Raw genomic sequence first — 6,000 nt, forward strand, 5'->3', positions numbered from 1 at the left:
ACGCTAGAAAGAGAATGTAGGGAAAACTGTCATCCCGATAAAGATCTAGACTTCACAGAAGAAGTCGAACGAAGATGTAGAATTCTAAAAAGAAGAAAGGGCATTATTAGTATTACACACACCTCCCTTGAAGAGGTCAGACAACTGATCAAGCGTACTAATGCCAAAAAAGCTCCAGGAGCGGACCAGATTACGAACAGAGCTCTGAAAAATCTGCCAGGAAAAGGAATAGTGTACATAACAAATCTAATAAATAACATCTTAAAACTAAGCCATTTTCCTGACAGATGGAAAGATGCTCACGTAACCATAATTGAAAAACCAGGAAAAAATGGCACATTTCCACAGAATTATAGACCGATAAGCTTATTACCAGCATTAAGCAAAATCGCAGAGCGGGTCATATTAGCTAGGCTAAAAGAAGAATCTGAAGCAATCGGAACAATACCTGAAGCACAGTTCGGATTCAGATCCGAGCACTCGTGTGAACTTCAAGTGCTGAGGTTAACAGAATATATCACGAAAAGGTTCAACGAAAAGAAATATACAGCGGCCGCCTTTCTAGACGTCAGTAAAGCATTCGACAGGGTCTGGCACGACGGCCTGCTGTATAAAATGAACCAATATGGTTATAGTGAGGCGATGACGTGTCTTCTCTCGTCATACCTAGCCAACAGGAGGTTCAGAGTTCGGATAGGGCCAACCCTGTCCGAAGTTGGGACCATGGAGGCTGGTGTACCACAGGGGGCAGTGTTGTCGCCATATCTATATACCATATATACTGCAGACACCCCAACTGAACCCAGATCGTTGCTAAGTCTATACGCAGATTATACAGCGATAGCTTTTAGCAGTACCCACCCAGATTTTGCAACAAGACATCTACAAATAGCTCTTGATGAACTAATACAAGAATGGTGTGTGCAGTGGAAAATAGCTATCAATCCTGACAAAACACAGGCCGTCATGTACAAAAAAAGGAAAGGCAGGAAAAATGAGGTACCATCCCTATTTGATACCCACATTGAATGGTTAAATCAAGCCAAATACCTAGGCGTAATCTTGGACAAAAGGCTGACCTTTACGGAATACGCAAAACAAACGATCAACAAAGCTAAAGCCCTTAGGAGTCAACTCTCATCGCTAAGGTCGAAAGAGTAAACTGAGATTTAAGACAAAGATTAGGATGGCAAATTTTATAATTTTGCCTACACTAACATACGCCTCAGCCGCATGGGGGCACACGTGTAATACCAACAAGAAAAAAATACAAACCATCCAAAACCACATGATCAGGGAAGCTCTGAATATACCTAGATATGTCCCATTAAGATACGTATTTGGACATACGCAACAAAAGAAAGTCCTGAGAATGATAGATGAAAGAGCACATGAAATATTTAACAATATCAAGAACCATCCTAGCAGATTATTAAGAGAATTGACTAACTACGACGAAAACCAAAGAACGGTATATAGACGGCCTAGACAGCAGTTAGCTGGATATAGAGGAAACCCTTAAGGATGAAAAATTGAGATAGCCACAGAATATCGAAACACAAATGTCGCCCTTCAGGCACTAATTACCCTTCAGGTAGGTCAAATGGACCATAGCCGCGGAATGTGAGCATCGACGTTACGTACCGACAGACGTGGGCTTGATGGCCACACCTTTCGGGCTCTCAGCCGTCGAGGAGAACAAAATTTATTTTGCCAATTCGCCGGCTGAGTGACCGAGCACACACGGTCTGGACAGCGAGACACCGATTTAGATCGGTGCCTTGATGTCCGGAACACATTTTTTTAGGACACAAGTCCAAAGTAAAGTAAAAAATTAACTTAGTCATTAATAGGGAGAAAAGCTCTTCTAGCTACCCCTAAAACCAGGTGGCTTAACCACATGAAGTAATACAAAGGATGTCCCATTACCCAGGGCATCCAAAGTAACGTTAAGGTCAACGCCTCCCCATTTGCTATGTCCTTCGATGGGGAGGGGTGGATGTATAGCTTGGGGGTCAGATAGGTACCACTTTATTACGGGGTGTGACCGGTTTGATCTTCGGACATGTGGGTTCCACTTTTTCATTGGAACACACATCTCCCCCGGGACTGGGGTTGATACGAGCATGTGTGTGTGTGTGTGTGTGTGTGTGTGTGTGTGTGTGTGTGTGTGTGTGTGTCTGTGCGTGTGTATACCTACTATGGCCCAGTCTCAAACGTGTTAGGATTATTTGGGATCTTCTGCTTGCTGCTGTTGGTTGCCACGGAGAGATGTCACTTTTAATCAGTTTTAGTTTCGAAACCGAATTTTGCCACTCCCGGTTCCACGCACTTAACACTTTATTTTTAAAAAAGGCTTTTAAATCACTTGCCACATTCCGATGTTCGACCTCCGATTCGTCACTACCAATAGCATCGCGAGCACTTATATCTGCCAATTCGTTGCCATCGATACCAATGTGCGAAGGTATCCACAATATGTTTACTATTCTGGAATTTTCTTGAGCTATCTGAAGTTCCAATTTTATCATTTTTTCTATGGGATGTTTCGGATATTGATTTTGCATAGCTTTAATAGCGGAGAGGCAATCGGAAATAATGACAGTGTAGGAGATATTTTTGCTGTTAATAGATTTGTTACAGTCAAAATTACTGATTAACTTTGAATCATCTCAGGTACATGATTAAAGTATTTATAAGCTAGAACATTCGTTGTAATAAAAACAATTTCATCAATTTGATTAAATATAAATAGCCTAAATTCATTAATTCGATTTGTAGGTATTTTATGTTTTTTTATTGTCATTGAAATTGGTCATTTACTCTATAGCTGACGTTTGTTTGATTCTAGTTGAATACATAGCGTTGACAATTCTTCCTTTTCGTATCCAATATGGTACCGCTTCTGGTTATCGTATTTTTGTTCGTGTTTTATGTTTTGACAGACTTTTAAATCTGTCAAATCAAAGTTCTATTTTTAAAAGAAGAATGTGACGTAGTTGGTCACTTAGCAGCTTGTAAAATCGAAATTGTTGATTTGAACGTCACCGCCGAAATTTTTAAATGTCTGATTTTTGAAAATAAGGATCTATCTGATCCATCCATTAATTTGGGATCTATAAATCAGGCTTTTGAATAAACTAGTAATTATTGGAGTTAGGTAAAATTCATTTTGAGGATATATTACTAGTTTAGTCCAATTTTTGGGATAAAATACGGCTGTGGTGTCATTTCTTCGATTTAGTAAGTGATATTTGCATATTGGGTGATCGATTATGTGTGACAACGAGTAAATTGTTCTAGATACGAATAAATGTTTGGTTTGAGGCCAGAAAACGGGTTTCTGTATCGAAGTTGTACTGAAGACACGTGATCCTCTGAAAGCAGGAAGACCCCATCGATTTTGGGTAAGTTATGCTATATTACATCCCACCTCGGGGGGGTTTAAGGGGTACTTGTGAATTTTAATAGTGGGATTAATGCTTGTTTTGTTTTAGGGTTTTTTCCACGTGGTTTTTATTTTGGGGTTTGGATCTCAATAACTGGATTTCAGATGAGTTACTTTAATTATCTTGATTTGTAACCATTTAATTTGCTGATCTTTTTTTTTTAATCTGTAGAATTTGATAATTTAAGTTGCGGTAATTTATTTGTATATTTTATTTGTTGAATTCAGGTATCTTCATTAGGTTGTTTTTTTTTTTAATTTATTAGTATTTCCTTTTATAATTTCTTATGTACACGGCTCTTGATCGGATAGTCAATTGTTTATTTTCCGCTACGCGTACTCGACCTTACCATTCGCAGAGCTCTACGATTGCGTCTCGAGATTTATAAATTGCATTTTTTTATATACGTTTATATATTTATTTTTGTTGCTACCCATATTTAGGTAATTTACCCAGTGATCAGGGGTCGTTGTTTGGTTCAGTTTGGTTAGTTTTAGTAGTTAGTTTAGTGTAATTTTTAAAAAAGTGTTCAATATATTATGTGTTCAATTAAAGTGTCAAAGGTGTAGTATTATTCCGATTCTTTTGGCAAATTCGGGAATTTAGGTACACTGGATTGGTGTTTGGGGCATGAATTTGTCTGGCGCCCTCTTTAACAACAAAATAGTAAAATTGGGAATCCACCCCATCTCCACTGTATAAAAGCTAGCCCGCAACACCTGTGCTCTCACCTCCAACGAATTTTGTGTTGCGTTGTGAGGTGGTGGCATTTTTGGCGCCCAACGTGGTGGCGATCTTGAAGATCTTCTTCTTCTTTGACACTTGTGGAATATTGGACAATTTTTGAAGACTTGGAAGAATATTCATTTGGAGATATTTGGTGAAGTGAAGTTTGTGTTATTGTCAAAGTGAAGTGAATGTGAAAGATGCCTCGTAAAATTAACGTGTATCGATTGAGCCAAGATGAACTCACCTATGAGTTGAAGATTAGAGGATGTGCCACTGGAACGGTGGAAGAGATGCGCCATGCACTGACTGCGGCACTTAGGTTGGAGAAGAGTGGAGACAGCATTAGCTACCCTCCGTATCCTTTTAATACTGAGGAGGATGTGTCTGCTGTGAACTTAAAACTCAATGAGCTCGATCCGATGATTTCTGCCTTTACTGGCACTACAGCTAGTAATGATTATAACAAGTTCACATCTAAATTACATTGTGTGTTGAATAGACTGGAGCATATACCGGAAGGTACCGAAGAGAGACCAGCATTACTGTCAAGAGTATTTGACTTATTGGGTCGTCTGCAGTCAAGAGCCGAAGAACTGGAGAGAACTATGAGTGTACCAGTCCATCTGAGTTTGCTGGCTGACCAAACTGAAAATCTACATATAGAGGGTGTACCAGCACATACATCAAGCCCGATAGCTTCAAGGGTTCCAATTACATCTTCTCAAATTCAGTGCATACCTCCCTCAAAATGGAACTTGAAGTTTTCTGGTGACCGGAAGGGCACATCGATAAGCGCGTTTCTCGAAAGAGTAGAAGAACTTAGAATGGCGAGACATGTCACGAGAGAGACTCTTCTGGAATCTGGCATAGATTTGTTTGATGGCAGGGCATATCAATTCTATTTGGCTTATAGAAACCAGGTCGCTAATTGGGATGAATTTGTGGAGCTCTTAAAAGAAGAATATTTGTCTCATGATTATAATGAAAAATTGTTTGATGAAATTCGTAGACGCACTCAAGGACCTGATGAATCGATTGGAGTTTATCTAGCAGTGATGGCTGGATATTTTAGGAGATTGACTTGCCCTATTGATGAACCGACCAAATTAAAGATATTAATGAAAAATATTGCACCATATTACCAGACACAGTTGGCGTTATTAGAAGTTGATTCTATTGCAAAGCTTCGTGAATATGGAAAAAAATTAGAAGCCAGGAAGGAAGCAGTTGAAAGGTATGATCCACCTAGCAGACGAATTGGCAATGTTTTAGAACCAGATTTAGCTTATGGAGCGGTCGACTCGTCTAGCAGCGTTAGTGTGGATAGTTGTCAGGATCAGTCGACTACATCAAGTGTAGTTCGTGGTGAAGTGAAAAACGCAAGACCTCCGAAAAATATCGTTTGCTACAGATGTAATAGAACAGGACACCGAGCTATTGGTTGCACAGCACCAAGGACCACGCGTTGTTTTAAGTGCAAAAAGGAGGGCTACACCGTTAAGACATGTCCTGATTGTTCAAAACTACGACCTTCGGAAAACTAGTTCCACTGACTTTGACTGATCGAGGAAAAAGCAGTGGAAATGATGAAACCTCGATCGACAAAATACAAGTACTATTAGATTTTGTTTTAGAAAATGCTGTTGGTGACGAGAGACCATACCTGACTGTTGATATACTTGGAAAATCTGTTTTAGGATTTCTGGATTCTGGAGCAAGTAGGACGGTGTTGGGGAGTAAAGGATTAACTATGATTAGAGAGTTAGGTCTGCCCATGGATAGCAATCGCCTAAATAGCTGCACAGTGGCAAATGGTGTTAGT

The sequence above is a fragment of the Diabrotica virgifera genome, chromosome 10 (genome assembly GCF_917563875.1).
Source record: "Diabrotica virgifera virgifera chromosome 10, PGI_DIABVI_V3a".
NCBI classification, from domain to species: Eukaryota; Metazoa; Arthropoda; class Insecta; order Coleoptera; family Chrysomelidae; genus Diabrotica; species Diabrotica virgifera.